Genomic DNA, 19,088 nt, shown 5'->3' on the forward strand with positions numbered 1-19,088 from the left:
GGAATCAAGATAAAATAAGATGCATGCATCTTAAGGTTTGAATTATTTTTATCATCGATTACGAATTTTCTCCGATTAGAAACTTAATTATTTTGGTCGCCCAAAGCGTCGCGCACATCCCCAACAAAATTTGCAAAGAAAACATTCGATGCACAAATATTTTAATTAGCTCCATTAAAAGAATATAAGTAACATCCCATTAAGGGTATGTTTGATACCTTAGAAAAGCCAAGAAAATGACCCATTTTCTCATCTTTACCATTGTTTGATACTTACTGAATTATGGAAAAGAAGCTCGCGAATAACTCGGCCCGTAAAGGCCCACGAGTGTATGCCAGTGTTTCTGAGGAAACTTATCGGTGCTGCGATGGAGGTTTACTTTCCAGCCTCCATTTGTAAATCAGGAAACAAAATGTCTTCCAATTTTAGCCCTCTTCATTGAAATGAAAATGCCTTCCAATCAAGAAACGAAAATGCCTTCCAATCAAGAAACGAAAATGCCTTCTAATATCATACTCAATCATTGCTTCTCTTCCATCTTTCACTTCCCTTCTTCTCTTTGATTTCGTTTAGATCTACAACACCACAATCTTCTCTTCCTTTCTCTCTATGATAATCGGTTAGATTTGCAGCACCACTCCATCTTCTCTTCCTTTTTGCTCTTTGATTTTCCATCTGAATTGCAGCACTACTGCACCCTCTCTTCCCCGTTTCTCTCTGATTTTCGGGAATGGAGGCTGCACCACACCACACACACCAGTTTAAGACATCAATTTCAATTACCACGAATTTATTTCACTAAATTGCCTTCCTGTTTTTGTGCAGCACCACTCTAGAAGATTTATTCACACAATCGATTATTTTTCTGCATCCTTGAAGAACTCTATTTCTGTCAATTGGTGGAATTACAAACATTGTAGGTAAACCCTAATTTCAAGACTCCAATTTGTGTTTTTTGGGTTCGTTTTTTACTGGACTATCATGGTTGAACCTTGTTTCATGTTTACAAAAAATGATTGAAGGTTTGGTACAGCCCTATTCTCTGGAAGATTTATGGGCACAATTGAAGGTTTTCTGCATCGTTGAAGAACTCTAATTCTGTCCATTGGGGGAATTGTAGAGACTTGCAGAACCTGGATGTAAAAATTTCGCCTGCAGTCTTCGAGCTGTTGTTGGGGAAGAAGAAATGCAGAGAATATTTCTTGGACTAGGCATATTGTGTTATGTTGGATAAAATAAAAAAAAAATTAAAGGCAATAATGTCTACACAGTGAATATTCAATTCTTCTGGTGGTGTATCAAACATGTGGTGAATTTTAAAAACTTAAAAATCAAGAAATACATTACTACATAATTTGGTTTATTTTCTGATTTTGTTTCTTCTCTTGGATTTTCCAACTTGGGCTATCAAACATACCCTAAGAATAAAAACATACTCTCCTATCCAAAACCAAAATACACAAACCCATGGCCATAACTCCCATCAAAACTACACGTACCCAATTCATTTCCCTCAAAAGTCAAATATTTTAAAAGAATAAAACAATTTGGAATCCAAAACTCCCATTCAACAAATACCGTCGGCTCCCCTTCTCCAACAACTCTCTCTTCTTTCCAAAACAGAAATCACCCAACAAGAAATCTCGAAATTTAAACACCCAAGTTCAAAGAGCCAACTGTCTCTCCAAATCGCCGCTGTCGTCACCCCAAAATCCGGCGAAGCACCGCGCCTCCCCGAAGATGAGTTCTTAATTTGATTTCATGAATTACAGTTCAATTCTTCAATTTAGATTGTTAGAATTATCGATTTGCTTCGGTTACTGGTTCCATGAGATGCACAAGTATGGAATCGGATTTGGGTGGGGAAAGTGTATACCTTCAATTTGCGGATGGTAAATGAACAAACGATGTCCTCCTCCCTCAAGTTTGGTTTTCGATTATTCTATCACAGAGAAGCAGTTTTGAAGGTTTCAATTAGCAACAATTTGAGAATCGCAAAGTGGAACGTAGTTGGGACAAAAATTTACCGCGATTGAGGATTGAGTTGGGAAGAACAGGAATGAAATTGGCGTCTCCTTCGCTATTCCCTCCTCTGCCGAATTGTTTCACAAAGGCGAGTAGTTCAAAATTCTCAATTGTGGAGTGTGTTGTATGTGGCGCATGAGAGTGGTTAGGGTAGAGGGGTGATATAATAACCGTGACTTGCAGGAGTAATTTTTGGAGATTGATTTCAATTGATTGTGGTTGAATATTTGGAAAGATTTCCCCTGCAGATTGCAGTGAAGAATCGTGAGAGAGGGGGTGCATAATGGGTAATTGATTCCATAAATTAATTGGGATTGACTAATATTATTTCTTTGGGATTTCATTTGCAGATTAAATGGAAGAAGAGGAAAAACGCTTAAGGGAAGAGGAGGAAGATCTCTGCAAAATATTTATTTAAAAAAAAAATAATTTGTAACCAAGGGAAGTCTTGGTGATCAAGACAAGGAATAGGGATTTAATTAAAATTGATTTGGGGATCGGCACTGGTATTTTATTTAAATTGTGTAGCCCACAATTTATTCTTTGCAATAATTGATTTGTTCAGTATCTATTGTACCCAACACGGAATTGAGTCTAATAAATACTCCCTCCGTCCCACTAAATATGCAACATTTGGGAATCGGCACGGGTTTTTATATAGTGTTGTTTTGTGAGTAAATGAAGAGAGAGTAAAGTAAGAGAGATGAAAAAGTAGAGATAGAGATGTTTCCATTTTAGGAAACGTTTCATTTTTAATAGGACAAACTAAAAAGGAAAACATTTTATTTCTAATGGGACAGAGGGAGTATGTTTCATGGAAAAGAATTATTTATATATACACAAAAGTAATTTCGTCAACGCATATTTAAACCCTAAATCCAATTAGGTCACAAGAATATCAAATATTCATTTCACTCTTCATTTAATCCACAGACTACAAAGCATTAAAAGCATTAAATGCAAAAAAAATTTACGATTCGAAAATTAGGGTTCAAAAAGTGGGGCGTTACATCCTACCCACCTTAACAAAAATTTCATCCCGAAATTTGCTACGCTCAAGTGAAAAGTTCAGGGTACAATTCATTCATCACGTGGCGTCTTCGTCGCATGATTTCTCCAAAGCACTTTTACGCAAGATAGATCTATTGCTCATATGTGGTTGCAGAGATCAAGCCATAGCCTTTCCTGAGAGTCTCGTATCAAGAACTCAGAAATTAATCAAATAGTCTTACTTGGATAGAAGCGGATTTCCATATGAAAAAAACACTATTGAAAGTGTCTTTAATTTAGAAGATCTCCAAAATGACTCAAGAAAATAGAATGAGCCATTATTTTCGTAGGCAAAGGAAATAGTGATGCATCACCGGCAAAATGCGATTTAATGAAAAAGGAGGTTCATCGAAAGGAATTTCTGAGAATCCAAGTAAGTATTGTTGATTAAACTCATGATTCTAGCTACAGATGTGGCACTCCTTCGTTTGTCCCTCGCAAGCCCGAACATGGTAGAAGCATTATAGGAATTCTTAGATTCCAAGTAGAGATTCCTTGTGTCGTTACAACCGATAAATGTTTTGATGATCGTATCTTCAAAGTATTATTGGCATGTCATAACGTCATTTTCGAAATACATTGCAATCTTCCTAGTGGTATTAAGGTGTCATAAGAGTCGTCATATTTTTGCCGCGTCGCCGCTTTGGCATGTTATGCAAGACTACATAATTTTATTAGATCATAGGTACGATCTCGCCGTTGTAGGGATACACCATGGTTTGAAATATTTTTTTTTGTTTGTTCTATCACTCGGGAAAGTGATATTCAGTTGTCAACTTATCTCTGAGTTCTAACACGTTCAGTCTAGCTTACATCTTAGGCACTCTATATTTTCAAGCATAGTTTAAAGTCTCATACTTCAACATATTTCGATCAATACTTAAACGATATTCATATACCGCGTAATTAAACACGTTTATCCATATAAACAATTTGGCGTTCCATAGCATAACACCCATTGTATATTAATATATGCAAATAGTGACACTCAGTCAATCAATTATCCATGGAATCACAATTCATAAATCAGGCAGTTCATGTCCATTTGTATCATAATCACAAAATTGCAACTACGCACGCATCATACTCTACATTCCACAGATTCAGCATCATAAAATTTCAACAACATATGTATAAGGATTTTCGCCGTTCAATTAATCAACATGTATGTTTCTACAAAAATTTTTGCAGTTCAAACATGTAACAACAATTCCCTGCCTCAAGCAATACGATTCACATTCACACTTCCATATCCATCACATTCAATCACCATCATGCTTCATGATTAAACAAAAAACATTTCATATTCACATAGTGTTTCCTGTTTCATATCTCACAACATTTTCCAAAAGCCATAATATTTACTTTAAATTTCCAATAGGCCCAAAATTGCTATTTTCACAGGGATAACGTTTTCCCATTGCACTTCTAGAAATGTAGGTATTCATTCCAAAAATCACAAAAATATTTTTACCTTTTCTTCAGTGGTTGGGCATGACGAGTTGTGTTGTTTAGCCTTAGACAGAGATCTATGGAAAATTATGAAGAAAATAGAGTGTATTTTCTGTCTCCTTTATTCTTATATTTATTTTAAGTAACATATTGGGCCCAGACAGAGATCTATGAAAGGTTTTGGATATGGGCTCCCCAATTAGCTTTTTACTAATTAAATTTTGAACCCCAATTTAATATAAGCTTTTAATTGGAATATTACGAGCAGCCACTACAAAAGTAATATTGAACTCCCCATTGAAATCCGAAATTATAAGTAATCCGAGTTTCCATTGCTTGTCATTTATTTCCCGTGCTTAAGATAGAAACATCAATTAATTAATTAGTGTCTGCTATAGAGTAATCAAACTCCAACTAGCTAGGTTCCGAATAATAAAACTTTATTTCGAGCTTCTCTTGAGGATGTTATCAAACGAGACTCAGCTCACACACGATTCAATATAATAGCAATCCTAGCACCGCTAGATATAAATCACCATTACCCAATATACCAAGATTATTAGGTTGCGAAAAACCCGCACCATTTGGTAAGTCAAAGTAGTGCATAATCAATATCGTATGCTCAATGCTAACGTACATTGATTAAGAAACAATAATTATCAAGACCTCGTCTTTCAGTAGATAGCATAAAGACTTGTCTCGTTGTTAGATCCAATTCAATGCTATACCACACCAATGTCATCTTATTTCAGTAAGGTTAGAAATATACGGACTGACATTGCAACCTTTCACGATAGGTAGTCTAAGCCTATCTGGGTTGTGAAATTCTTATTTTTCTTTGTTCAGAACTGACCGTATTACCTTAAAGTAGACGACGCCCATAACCGGTCTACTAAAACAAAGACTTAGACTTTGTTAAGTTACTTATACATTCAAACATGCATTAAACATTCATTAAATGTAAAACATAAGAACAGTATGACAAAAATAAACTGTTTTATTCCTTGAAAAATAAAATAAGAGTTTTTACAGTATTCAATCACTCGAAAGGTGATTTCTATTATACAAACTCTAACATGTAAACGACACCATTGTAAGAAGAGTAAATGCCTAAAGCTGTAAGTGTTGGAAAAACAAGTCATAAAACAGCCGTCCATTACTTATTGTATTAGAGTTCCTAGAACTCTTTTATTATGGTAGATTTCCTAGTAGTGTAGAGTTCCAATATTGTATTTATTGATGTAGTTGGGGAGCCTCAAATATACCTATAAATACTAGGATAATGAGGCATCTCAACACACAAGAAACATTTACAGAAATAAGTCTCTACTTCTACTTCCATATCCAAAATGCCTTTTCAATCTTCAAATATCTCTCTCGATTACCATCTTTAAGATGGTATCAGAGCAGGAAACCAACAAAAAAACCTCCAATGGAGGTAAACCAAATATACACTCTCGAACTATTGATCGAGACAATTTCAAATCTAATTGATTTGTACAAATCCAACACAAACCAAAGCCAAAATTCCTACCTGCAGAAGAACCTCAGCGTGGGATCGAAATGCACTGCTGCAGCAACACATGCGAACAGCCGAAGGAGTAACGTGTCTGCAGCTCCACCTGTCACAGATAACAGCGTCGTCGATGTCGGCGGCAGAAACAGCAACATCAGCCGACGTCGGCAGCAGCATCCTTCACAGGCTGAAGAAGCATCGGAGGCGGCGGCGACGACTGAAGCAGCGGCGGCGGCGCCTGAATCAGCGTCGCAGGCGGCAGCGGCTGAAGCAGCGGCGTCGTCGGCGGTGGCTGAAGTAGCAGCGTCGGCGGCGGCAACGGCTGAAGCAGCGGTGTCATCGTCGTCGGTAGCGGTTGAGCAGCGGAGAAGAAAGAAATTTGGGAGAAGAAGAAAGAAATTTGGGGAAATGGCCGCTTCACGATCTTGTGTGGAGTTTTCTGAAAAAAACCCCACACTTTGTAGAAAACCCCCCAAACTTATACACTCTCCCAGATTCGACCCCACTCCAAATATTTCTCTCAAAACTCCCCCCAAAAAATTCTAAAATTGTTAAAGCCACCTAAGCAAATTCAGAAATTTGCTAACCCACCCCAGTTGTCCGAAATATTATACAAAAAAAACACATCTATCCAAAAGGCCCAAATAACACCCCCAAGTCAAAAAAAATTTGAAAACAAACCCCAAATTTTTGAATTCCAACCCTCAATTACTTGTGCAAACATTTTCCAAGCCCTTGCGTACTCTTCATCCTCCAACATAGGATCCAAAGACTATCATTGGATCTTTGACTGTGGGGCAACCGACACCATATTCTTTGATGAGTTGGATTTCCTTGAAATTACTCACCAACTCTTCGCCTCTCGAACTGACTTTATGTTCCTTCATTATCCCACAAACTTTTGTCTGTCAGTCATGTAACAAGAGATCTCAACTGCAAATTGCTAATGCAACCTCATTTTTGCATGTTACAGGATATCAAGACTGGAACGATAGTTGGGCGTGGAACTGAGCGACATGGACTGTACTACGTAGATGAGATAGCCCAACAGAGTACTGCGATGCTAACTCACGGACTGACTGACAGACAGATTTGGCTCTTGCATCGCCGGTTAGGGCACTCATCCATATCATATCTTCGGTTACTCTTTCCTGAGTTAGTTTCTTCTACGCATGTTTTAAATTGTGAAACTTGTGTTTTGGCAAAAAGTCACAAACATTCCTTCAAATTAAACAACACTAGAGAAAAATCACCTTTTGCTTTGGTTCACTCTGATGTGTGGGGCCCTGACCCAGTAGCTGGAGGACAAGGTTTTCGATATTTTTTTGCTATTGATTGATGACTTTTTGCGTATGACTTGGATTTATTTTTTGAAAACAAAATCAGAAGTTTTTGAGAAATTTACTGAGTTCTATCGTCTTGTCCAAACCCAGTAGAACTCCAAAATTCAAATCCTTAGATCTGATAACGGGAGGGAATATGTGAAATCTAGGATGTCATCTTTCTTCACTGAAAAAGGCCTTGTCCACCAAACTTCGTGTGCATATACACCAGAACAAAATGGGGTAGCCGAGCGGAAAAATTGATATATCCTAGAAATCACCCGTGCCCTCCTCATTGAATCAAACATCCCAAAATCCTTCTGGCCAGAAGCCATCGCAACTACCGTCTATCTCCTAAATCGTCTCCCCACAGGGATCCTTAACTTCAAAACTCCTCTAGAGGTCTTCTCTTCCCAAAACTCGGTACCATCCTCCCTCCATCTTGATCCAAAAATTTTTTGGTTGTACCGTGTTTGTTCACATCCACAAACAAAACCGTAACAAATTCTCACCTTGTGCGTCAAATGTGTCTTCTTGGGTTATGGGAAAAATCAAAAAGGTTATCGGTGCTATGACCCTTCGACAGATCATATGTACACCACTATGAACCGCGACTTTGTTGAAAACGAATACTTTTATAGCCAATCTAGCGGTCAGGGGGAGAGTGAGTCAGAAAACTCGAGTAGTGACGCACTAAATTGGCTACCTTTTTGGAAAGAAACCATTCAGGGGGAGGGAGAGAACAACCAAACCAGCCAGCCAGACCAAAACCCTGTTATATAAACCATTCAGGGAGAGGGAAAGAACAACCAAACCAACCAGCCAACAAAAGAAGTTAGTGATGGGGTTTGGTGCCCCTTGCACAGCGGAAGACTTGTACAAAACAAATAAATCAGACGTAGGATCTATTTGACCGATTATGCGATTAATCAATTCACATGTTAAACAGATAATTGCATGCTAGAACGCAAATAATTCATGCTCAAAGAAAGTAAATCCTAAAACATGAATTCTACGGTTTAGAGTTACCGATTTTGATTCTCCAAAGAATCGTCGATTGCTCGCGCCTTCTCCACGTGATGATCTTCAATACTAGACCACGGATCTTCTCTCTGGTTCCCGAACTGTATCTCGATATCAGGGTGGGCTGATCTTATCAAAATACTAGGACTTGAATCGAGTTAAAAGTGGATTATAGAGTTTTACGTATACAAGCAAGATTCTATTCGAGCGAAACTTGCTCGAAACATGCTTTTCAGTATACCAAACCTAACAGTTAGCAGTACCGCCGGGCTGTCAAATCCCCAAGAACAGAATGTGCCGCCTTAGGACGCTGCTGAGCTATCCGACCAGTCTTTAAATCCCGAGGTAAATACTTTTGATACAAATATTGATAACTCACCTGAAACTACTAATAGTGATAGGAGCAATACCGAGGAACCAGTTACGAAACAAGATACAGGGCACGGTAGATTGCCTCACAGAAGTACAAGGGGCATTCCTCCTCGAAGATATTCACCTGACTGGAAAGGAAGGAAGTCTAAGTACTCTGTTGCAAATCTTACCCAGGGACACCTTACCGAAATGGCTAGGGCATTTGAAGCAGCACTTTACGAAGAAGAAGAAATTCCACAATCCTTTGAAAAGGCAATGAAACACAAACACTGGAGGGGGGCCATGAAGAAGGAGATCGATGCCTTAATAAAAAATGAGACATGGGAGAAGTGTACTCTGCCCCCGGAAAGAAACCAGTAGGATGTTGTTGGATCTTCTCCATAAAAAGACGTGCAGATGGTCCAATCGAGAGATACAAGGCAAGATTGGTTGCTAAGGGATATACTCAGGTTTATGTAGTAGACTATGAGGAGACTTTCTCCCCGGTGGCCAAACTTAACACAGTAAGAACTTTTCTTTCTGTAGCTGCATGTAAGGAATGACCATTATACCAGTTTGATGTTACAAATGCCTTCCTTCATGGAGAACTTGAGAAAAACAAGGAAGTCTACATGGAGGTTCCCCCAGATTTTTCTGAAGAATTTGGAAGAGGACAAGTGTGCAGACTAAGAAAGACCCTTTATGGGCTAAAACAATCTCCGAGAGTGTAGTTCGGAAGATTTTGCCAGGCAATGTTCAAACATGGCTTCAAACAGAGCCATTCCGATCACACACTATTCCTGAAGACGAGAAATGGGAAAATGACTTGTCTAATCATCTATGTTGACGACATGATCATAACCGGGGATGATGCCGAAGAAATCCAAAATCTAAAGGAGAATCTGTTCAAGAAATTTGAAATGAAAGACTTGGGAGCTTTGAAGTACTTCCTAGGAATAGAAGTGTTGAGATCCAAGCACGGAATATTCCTAAGACAGAAGAAGTATGTTCTTGATATGTTAGCTGAAAAAGGACTACTGGATTGCAAGCCTACTGAAACTCCAATGGTACCCAACCATGGGTTAAAGATTGTAGATGGAGCTAAGCCTATAGACCGTGAAAGATACCAACGGTTAGTAGGTAAACTTATCTATCTTTCTCATACTAGGCCCGACATCACATATGCAGTTGGAGTTGTCAGTCAATTTATGCATCAGCCTCAGGAAGATCATATGGATGCTGTCATAAGAATTGTGAGATACTTAAAGGGAACAACCAGTTATGGGGTATTCTTGGAGAAAAATGAAGATTTGGAAATTGATGGGTACACCTGGGCAAGCAACCCAGTCGATAGAAAATCTACTGGAGGATACTTCACCTTTGTTGGAGGGAACTTAGTCACTTGGAGAAGCAAAAAGCAGAAAGTTATAGCCCTCTCAAGTGCTGAAGCCGAATTTCGAGGGATTAGAAGTGGCTTGATGGAGATACTTTGGCTTAGGGGATTGTTAACAGAAATTGGCTTTCCACCTACACGGAAAAGTCAACTTTTCTGTGACAATAAAGCAACAATTAGCATTTCAGAAAACCCAGTCCAACATGACAGGACTAAACATGTCGAAGTTGATCGTCACTTCATCAAAGAGAAGCTTGAGAGTGGCATTATCGAATTCCCATTCGTCAGATCTGAAGAGCAACTTGCGGACATATTGACCAAAGCACTGAGTCCTAAAGTCTTCAAAGAATTTCTTGGCAAGTTAAGCATCGGAGATAATGTTGCTCAACTTGAGGGGGGTGTTGGAAAAACAAGTCATAAAACAGCTGTCCATTACTTATTGTATTAGAGTTCCTAGAACTCTTTTATTATGGTAGATTTCCTAGTAGTGTAAAGTTCCAATATTGTATTTATTGATGTAGTTGGGGAGCCTCAAATATCCCTATAAATACTAGGATAATGAGACATCTCAACACGCAAGAAACATTTACAGAAATAAGTCTCTACTTCTACTTCCATATCCAAAATGCCTTTTCAATCCTCAAATATCTCTCTCGATTACCATCTTTAAGAGTAAGTCTTCATTGCTCTGTGTATAGTTATTTGCAGCCACCATTACCAATTGGTAATTTGATTTCTGCAAGTATTGTGATTACTTTGCTACTGGGTTATACTGTGCGGGATCTTGTGCTTTCCAAGGGTGCTACAACAGACCCCAGTATGAGGACAAAGTTATTGAGTCACGGACGAATCCTCTTGCATTTGCGCTGAAAATTGTAAAACATGTCAGTGAGACACCTGCAAGCAGTCCTGGGGTATTAATTCAATATTGTTTGTGATTGAATACATGTAAAATAATATTTATTTCATAGGAAGATGAAACACTCGTCACACCCTCCTCGGCAAGGCATAAGAGGGGGTGCAATTGCATGAAGTCCATGTGTCTCAAGAAGTACTGTGAGTGCTATCATGTAAGTAGTTGTGCATTCATACATTAACATACAAGATCATTATATCTCAGTTTATTGTTATTGCATACGTTTGTTTATTATGGAGAAGTCAAATGTCGGTTGCTCAGATGGATGCCGATGTGAAGGATGTAAAAATGTGCACGGACGAAAAGGAGGTACTCCCTCCGTCCCATAATAGATGTCACACTTTCCTTTTTAGTTTGTCCCACAAAAGATGTCATATTTATTTTGTTGAAAAAGTTCTTTTTCACATTAATATAAATATACTATTTTCTCTCTTTATTTATAACACAAAACATCTCCTAAAATCACGTGTCATTACCCAAGTATGCCATTTTCTATGAGACGGAGGGAATACAATATTTGGACTATATAGCTATTTCATTGTGATGTAATCCTAAGCATTCACATCCATGTTTAAATCCTAAATTTCTAGTGAAGTATAAAATCTTCCCATCATTTATTTTCCTGGTCTCAAAATGAATGCTTGAGATAACTAATAATCTGGCTTGGCCACTTTTACAAAACAAAAGCAGATGCTAAGTAGTTGCTCGAAGAGTCCCTAGTACTGCCCTATCTCTACGGTCCCTTGCACAGGGGGCATTACACCATCTTAAGATGGATGGTGTATCACTTGTTTATGAAACGCACACTTGATGTACACTCATTAATATGCACCAAGCTAGCATGCATACTTGATCGGTAGAATATTTGATTATTTGTTCATTAATTTTTATTATTTTCGTTTTAATTTTTTTATGGGAGTTGGTATGATCCTTATTTCACCTATTTCAACCAAGCCCTTCGTGAATAAACTCTCACTTCTGGCCATCCATCCCCTTCTCTCACAAGTGCTGTTATATATTGATATTTTTCAATTTTATTGTCTTGCCCACCATGTTAGATTGTTATGAATATTGTTGATTGAAAGAAAAAGACGCTTTGTTCTGTTGCTCAGTGGAGCAATTTGTCCTGATACTGGGTATGCATACAGCAAAGCATCTTCTGCTTGTCTTGACTAAGCTCAGACCACACCACTGTAAGATTAATATGGATAGTTAGTAACCTTTTATATTAGTAGAATTAAGTGATCAGATTCTTGCACAATATTCAATTGCTGGAAAAGTTGAAATATGCTTAATCACTTGACCCCTTGCTTCTCTAGAATATATCTTGGGGAATGATATCTTGAGCAAGGAAGGCACTTCTGAAACACCAAATCGTACAAATGGTGGTTCAAGTCATTCTGAGCTAACTCCTCAAACACCAGCAGTACAGTTCAAGTAAGTATGATTTCCCAAAATAATATTCAGAGACATCTTAAATAACGCCACTAGTTGCCTATCTGCACCTACACGACCACAGGAAGGATGTTCGAGAAGGAAGTCTGCGTCCCAGGCGTTGTTTCCAGTCACTTGAATCTGGTGTCATCTATGTAACGCCAAATGCCATGAACTCGTCGTCGCCTGTAAACTTAGACAATAGCACCTTGATTTCAGAAGCTGCTCTGGAAGATCTGGATGTATTATCTTCCCAGGAGGAATTGTAAGTTAGTAATATCGAAACTCCGGGTGATTTCTCGACAGTCTGTCACCAAACTGGCAAGAAAGGGATTCCTCGTGAAACCGAAACCAAACTGGGTTTACCGCCATATTTGTCCCACAAATTTGGAACGAGCGACGATAATTAATAATCAGCAAGGAGAGGGTAATTTAGTCAAGGCAATTTTTGTTTCCTTCATTCATCATTTCAACCAAACGATGTAAATATGCCAAACTCCCTCTTTGGGCCGAGCCAAATATCTTACTATTCTATCCACCAAATCATGAAAGCCCATTAACCATAAACTCATGTAAAAAAAAAACAAACTACTCCCGTTGTCAGCTTCATCCAAATGAGGGGGGGTTTGGGGTTTATTTATTGCCCTTTCTAATGTTCTATAATTTTTCATTAAAATTATCTTTATTTTAATTCTAGATTATTCTATAACATGAAATAAATGTAAAGCTTTGTAGAGAGATTTCCTAGCTTTCTTCTACATAGCAATTGTATCGGGATAGTTTCTGCTTGTGGACCTCGATAGTAGCAGATTCAACCTGCAGGATTCAATCAATCGAAGAAAACAACACAACAAGTAAGATTTAGTTCCGTTGTGTTTTACATGCTCAACTTGTATTATGATTATAAATCTAGATCTGTTATTCTTGTATGCTATTTCCGTTGTGCTCATTAGATGATTACAAGAATTCTTTACATTGGAATGTCGAGAGGCATATTAGCTGCTGGCGCGGAGAGCAGCGACAGCGTGATGTTGCCGCAAACTCCGGAGGAAGTTGTGAACTAGTGCGTGTTTTCTGAACTGATAGCATGTTATGCTCATTATCTCAATTACATGTAATCAGATGCGTATTTCATGTATTATTTGGCAAAGTCATTACGTGATCATTATGACTTCATATTATAATGGTAATCTAATAATGTGAAAATGATTACACATTATGAGTTCCAATTTGTGATCAAATTCTTATGAGTGATTGCATGACAACGCGAATTACCTTTTGAGCGAATTGACAAGTCTTTGCCAAGGAGTTATTTGCGTGATTTTTGTTAACTAATGTTAACGATTATTTGCGTGTACGTGAATTGTGGATACGTGGTTTTGCCTAAGGGGATTCTATATCTCAATTTTGAAACCACTAATATGTGAACTTATTTGTATACCAATATGATTGGTTATAGCGTGAATGTGATAGCGACTCGTTGTCATGTTTGGAATTAATTTTAGAAATTTTAGATACATACCAAATGTTGTGTAAGATTAAAATTAATTTAGTATATGGAATATCATTAAATAAATTTATTATGATTTAAATAGGTTTGAATATTTAATCTATATCTTAAGGATTTTGATGGATTGTATCCTATCTAGATATATCCTAGATATATTAGATTTGGTTGTTCAAATAAATCTTATTAAATCTAGGATTCCATTTTTATGGAGTAAATAAATTGGAATTTAATGTATATTATATCCATCGGGGTGTGTTAAAATGACAACACCTCTTAAAATAACATCATACCACTATTCCTAACCAATCATTTGTACACGTGGACGAATAATCAGCTGCCATGTGACAATCATAAAAAATGCTCAAGGGTCTGAAGCAATTTCCAACATTAATGCAACTCATCTTAGTGGGAGCCTTAATCCTAAGCAACAACAAGTTCATCGGTTAGACTTCTCAAAATTAAGTTCAATTTTATCTAGACGTGATTTCCAATATTATCGCGACCCACCTTAGTGGGAACTTTAATCCTAGGAAATTGCAGAGTTCAGAAAATTAAATTGACTTGTGAGATAATTGATTTGTGGCGTGCGACCTTCCCTAAAAGGAGTATCAATACGGAAACAAAATTCTTGGTGGAAGCTTTAATCGTAGGAAATTGCAGAGTTCAGAAGATTAAATTGACTTGTGAGATAACTATAGAATTTTGTTTGTGGCGTGGACCTTCCCTAGAAGGAGTATCAATATGGAAACGAAATTCTTGGGGCGAATATCCAATGGTACAAGCTTAAGCAACGTTTGGTGGCCATGCCACCTTACTCTTCAGTGGTCTTTGGACTATTCGTCGATGGTGTGACCAAAATTTTGTTAAATATGAATCTTTTACTTGACCACCCTAGAGGCATACTTAAATTCTATTTAATTGTTGTGAGAATCTAAACTATTTTAATGGTTTTTACTCTTTAGAATCTTACATAGTTTGTAACAATAAGCTATTCTTTTTCTCAGCTAATAACTACGAGAATACAATTTTTCTTATTTTCACGAACCATAGGCAATTTAAGCAGTATAGCTGGTATTGTTGTTTAGATCCATTTGTATTATATAAAGAAATAGAAGATGAAGGAAGAAATTGGAAAAATAGATTGAGATGAATTGGAATGAAATAAATGTAACGGAAAGGAATATTTTGTTGGGTTAGGACTCCCAACTTCTTTAAAAAAAACCTATATGGTATGTCTATTTATTTACTTAAATAGGTCATTATAGAACTTATAAATACTTATCAAGAGTGTAGAACCCGTCCATATTGAGAGAAGAGAGAGAGAAATGAAAATGTATAAAAGTAAAGAAGAGAGAAAATAGTGTTCTCCAATTTTCTGCGCTGCGCAGACTTAATTTTTGCCATGATCGGAGGTCGAAACATTGTCCGTTCGCCTTGAAATTTTAATTAGAGCTATAAGACTCGTGTATAATCATTCTGACCTAAGTATATTGAATTTTAACGGTTAGATCTTCAGTTATGAATTTCTGAACGTGACTGCAGTTTGTGAGATGTTTATTTCAACTGTTTTGAAGTTGTATTGATTATCTAGTGCCTTCTTTGTGTTGTTAAGGATTAGATATTGACAAACACAGATTTTGCATGTTTTTAAGAACAAGATTTGACTTGTTTTAAATGTCAATCATGCAAATTATGTTCTTAAATTGCATATTTTATACATTTGGTATTTTTGACGTGTTTATTGATAAATGATAGAAAAAAAATTAGAAAAAGGTGAAAAAAAGGCCAAAGTGCTGCAGCATCAATTCAAGCCAATTTTTCCAGCAAATATGAAGTCCAATCAATTCTTAATGCTTACCGTTCTCTTCTTCTTCGAAAGAGCTTCGCGTGGATATCATGCACGTTTCAGTCGGAGTTCGGTGGAGAAAGGTATGACTATTCTACGAACGTTGCGCATTGCATTCAAAGCTGGTGGGAATTTAGGTGGAAATTCACGGAAGAAAAGAAATTATTATATTGTGAAGCCAAATCTCTCCCATTTCTTGAAGGCCACGAAAATTAACCTTTTTCCAACTTATAAATTTCTGTTAACCTAATTCATACTCTTCGTATCAGAGCCACCAATTCTTCTCCCTCTCTACACCTTCATCCATCTCATATTCTACACATAATCATCTATCTTCCATTGGAGTGGAGCTCTGCAGATTCAGACAAGAGAAGACTGAAGATTGAAGATTCAACCTTAGATTTTATCAATTTCTTTCATGTCTTGTACTTTAATTGGTGTATTTACTTGTCTATGAGTAAAACGTCCTTTGTAGAATTTGTGGTGAAGATATTCGATTGATTTTCCTTGTTAGCTCTCGTAGTTATTTGATTTATTCTTGTTCTTTCTATGTCCAATTGATTAGCTACCTCTTGAATACATGTTAGAGTTGATTAGAGTACTCGGGAGACGAAATAATTGACCTTGAAAAGGGATAATTCACACTTTAATTCAATAGAACTCAGGAGAGTTGAGTTTTCACGTGAGGTCATTGGTCTTAACGATCTTTTGGGAGTTAGATGTTAGAGATTTAAAGCGGACTTTGATTTCAACATCTAATCTACGGATTTCTCACCTCGGGAGGGGGTTTAATCTAGTTAAGTGACCGACTTAATAACTCTAGAGACCGTAATTCAAGGAAGTCGATTGTATTTTGGGTCTTAAAATTCAATATTCATTCGCCTGTTTTGTATCATATGCTTTTATGCTTTATTTTATTTGTTTATTTTTTTCTGTCTAGTTTAAATAATCAACCCAAAAGTCCTGTGTCTCGTGATGCTTAGTATATAATATTCAGTTGCAATTTTTATTCCCTGTGTTCGATATCCTGGTACTGCCTTAGCTATACTAGATCTACCCTGTATACTTGCAGTGCATCAAGTTTTTGGCGCCGTTGCCGGGGATATCAAATGAAAACGCATTCCCGTCTATTCTCACATAAATATATTTTGGATTCTTTCAACTTTATAATTTCATCACATTAAGTTTTCGTAATTAATAGTAAGACACAAGATTAAGTATTTTTATCATCATTATTTATTACTATAAAATATTTATCATTTGAATTAGATGTAAATAAAAATTAACTCAAATAATGAGTATTATCAATAACAACTTGATATTCCTGATTGAGTAAAGATAAATTAACAAAAATTGTATATACAATTTGCCTTATATTTTAAATCGGTTTTAATTCAAACCGATTTTCTTATTAAATATTATTTTCTTATTAAATTACCTTTTTTATAAAATATGGAAAATATGAAAATGTGGAAGCTGGATACAATAAAAAAAGGTGTCATTTATATATGGAAATTTTGTAAACTAAGGTAATTTAATGGTAGCCAAGATTGTTGCTTATGCATATGTTTTAACAAACGAATATACTAGTACTAATATCTAGCACTAAACTATCGTTGAATTCAAAATAATAAGATTACATATCTTAAAATTTTTATACTTATATAGACTTATAGTAATTTTTTGTGCATTAACAGTAAAATGATGAAAACAAAAAGAAATTACTTTACAATTTAAAAATAATGTCATATAGTACAAATTTAAGAAAAAAAAGTTTAAAAGGACTAACCTCCAACGTAGCTTTGGCTATTACATTACTATATGTCAATTTTTAATATATAAATAAATAAATAAATAAAATAGTAAAGACTAAAAAGAATGTGAATATTATTTTACTGAATGATCATATTAGAAAATTAAGTATACACATGCAGTCGTCTATGTAACATAAAATTTCAGTGATAATTTAATAACAAAATAATTGGACGTGAATGATTATTAATCTCTCTTCATCATATTAAATACTGTCACAGGATTTTAATAGTACTATTATTGTTTTTTTAAGTTAAATAAAGAAAGAATAAAGTAAAATAGAAAAAAATAGAGAAGAGAGAGATAATCCAAAAAAAAACATTTTATTTTTAATAGGACAAATGTAATAGTATTATTTTGTTAGATGATAACACTACGAACTTCTATGAAAGGAGGAAATTACAACTGATGTCAAGAGAGCTCGAACTCAGCACCTCATACATTATTGTTTTTATAACTTAGAATTTTAAGAAATATTTAAAAAGAAATGATTGCATGTGAATGACTTATTATTTCTTTTGATGACAACACTAAGAAATTATATAATAATAAAATAATTGGATGACAATGAACGTTATTATTTCTTTGAATGATATCCCATAGAAATAAAGTATATATATATATATATATAGGGATGTACTAATATGCTAACTAATTTTAAAGTGCTAACGTACATCCAATCACGTGCTGCCACGTGGCACGAAAAATGCAATATTATATATAGAAAAATGCAATATGAATTTCGACATATTGCATTTTTGTTATATGAAGATTGCATTTTTTATTGTTGAGTTTTGCATTTTTGATATTGACTGTTTAATTTGCATTTTATATCTATACGGATTGCATTTATATATGTGAAAATGCAAAACTTAACAATAAAAAATGCAATTTATGTGAAATGCAAAACTTAACAATAAAAAATGCAATTTTCCTATAACTAAAATGCAATCTGCGAAAATGCATGAACAACTTCACAAATGTGTATTGCATTTTTATATATACAATATTGCATTTTTCGTGCCACATGGCAGCACGTGGTTGGATGTACGTTAGCACTCTAATTAAGGATGCGCCCTAGTGCTCCCCTATATATATATATATATATATATATATATGGATGTACTAAGATGACAACCCTCTTTATTGTAACATTATACCACCATTTTAGGCCATTGGATCTGAAAATCGTGTGCTTGTCATGCTGCCACGTGTAAAAACACGGAGGGGTCAAATAGGAAATTTCTAATTTTACGTTACCAGATTGCAGTGCTGTTCATTGAATATTGTAGTCTTACCACAACAATATTGCAGTTTACCACGACTGCAATATCTAATACAGTAGACCGCAATATCTAATACAGTAGACTGCAAACCCGTGTTTTTTCACGAAACTTAATCCTAGTCGTCCATAGATGAGATCTAACGGACTATATTG

At 36.0% G+C, this 19,088-nt stretch overlaps 1 long non-coding RNA gene across 1 annotated transcript; it reads right to left on the reverse strand.

Moving 5' to 3' along the window:
• Positions 1–226: 226 nt before the first annotated feature.
• Positions 227–2,522, reverse strand: LOC125219701. The gene is made up of 2 exons (XR_007176189.1): positions 1,877–2,522; positions 227–737 (listed from the first exon to the last, which is right to left on the reverse strand). It is a non-coding gene; the product is annotated as an uncharacterized LOC125219701 (long non-coding RNA).
• Positions 2,523–19,088: the final 16,566 nt, after the last annotated feature.

Source organism: Salvia hispanica, chromosome 4 (genome assembly GCF_023119035.1).
Source record: "Salvia hispanica cultivar TCC Black 2014 chromosome 4, UniMelb_Shisp_WGS_1.0, whole genome shotgun sequence".
NCBI lineage: Eukaryota > Viridiplantae > Streptophyta > Magnoliopsida > Lamiales > Lamiaceae > Salvia > Salvia hispanica.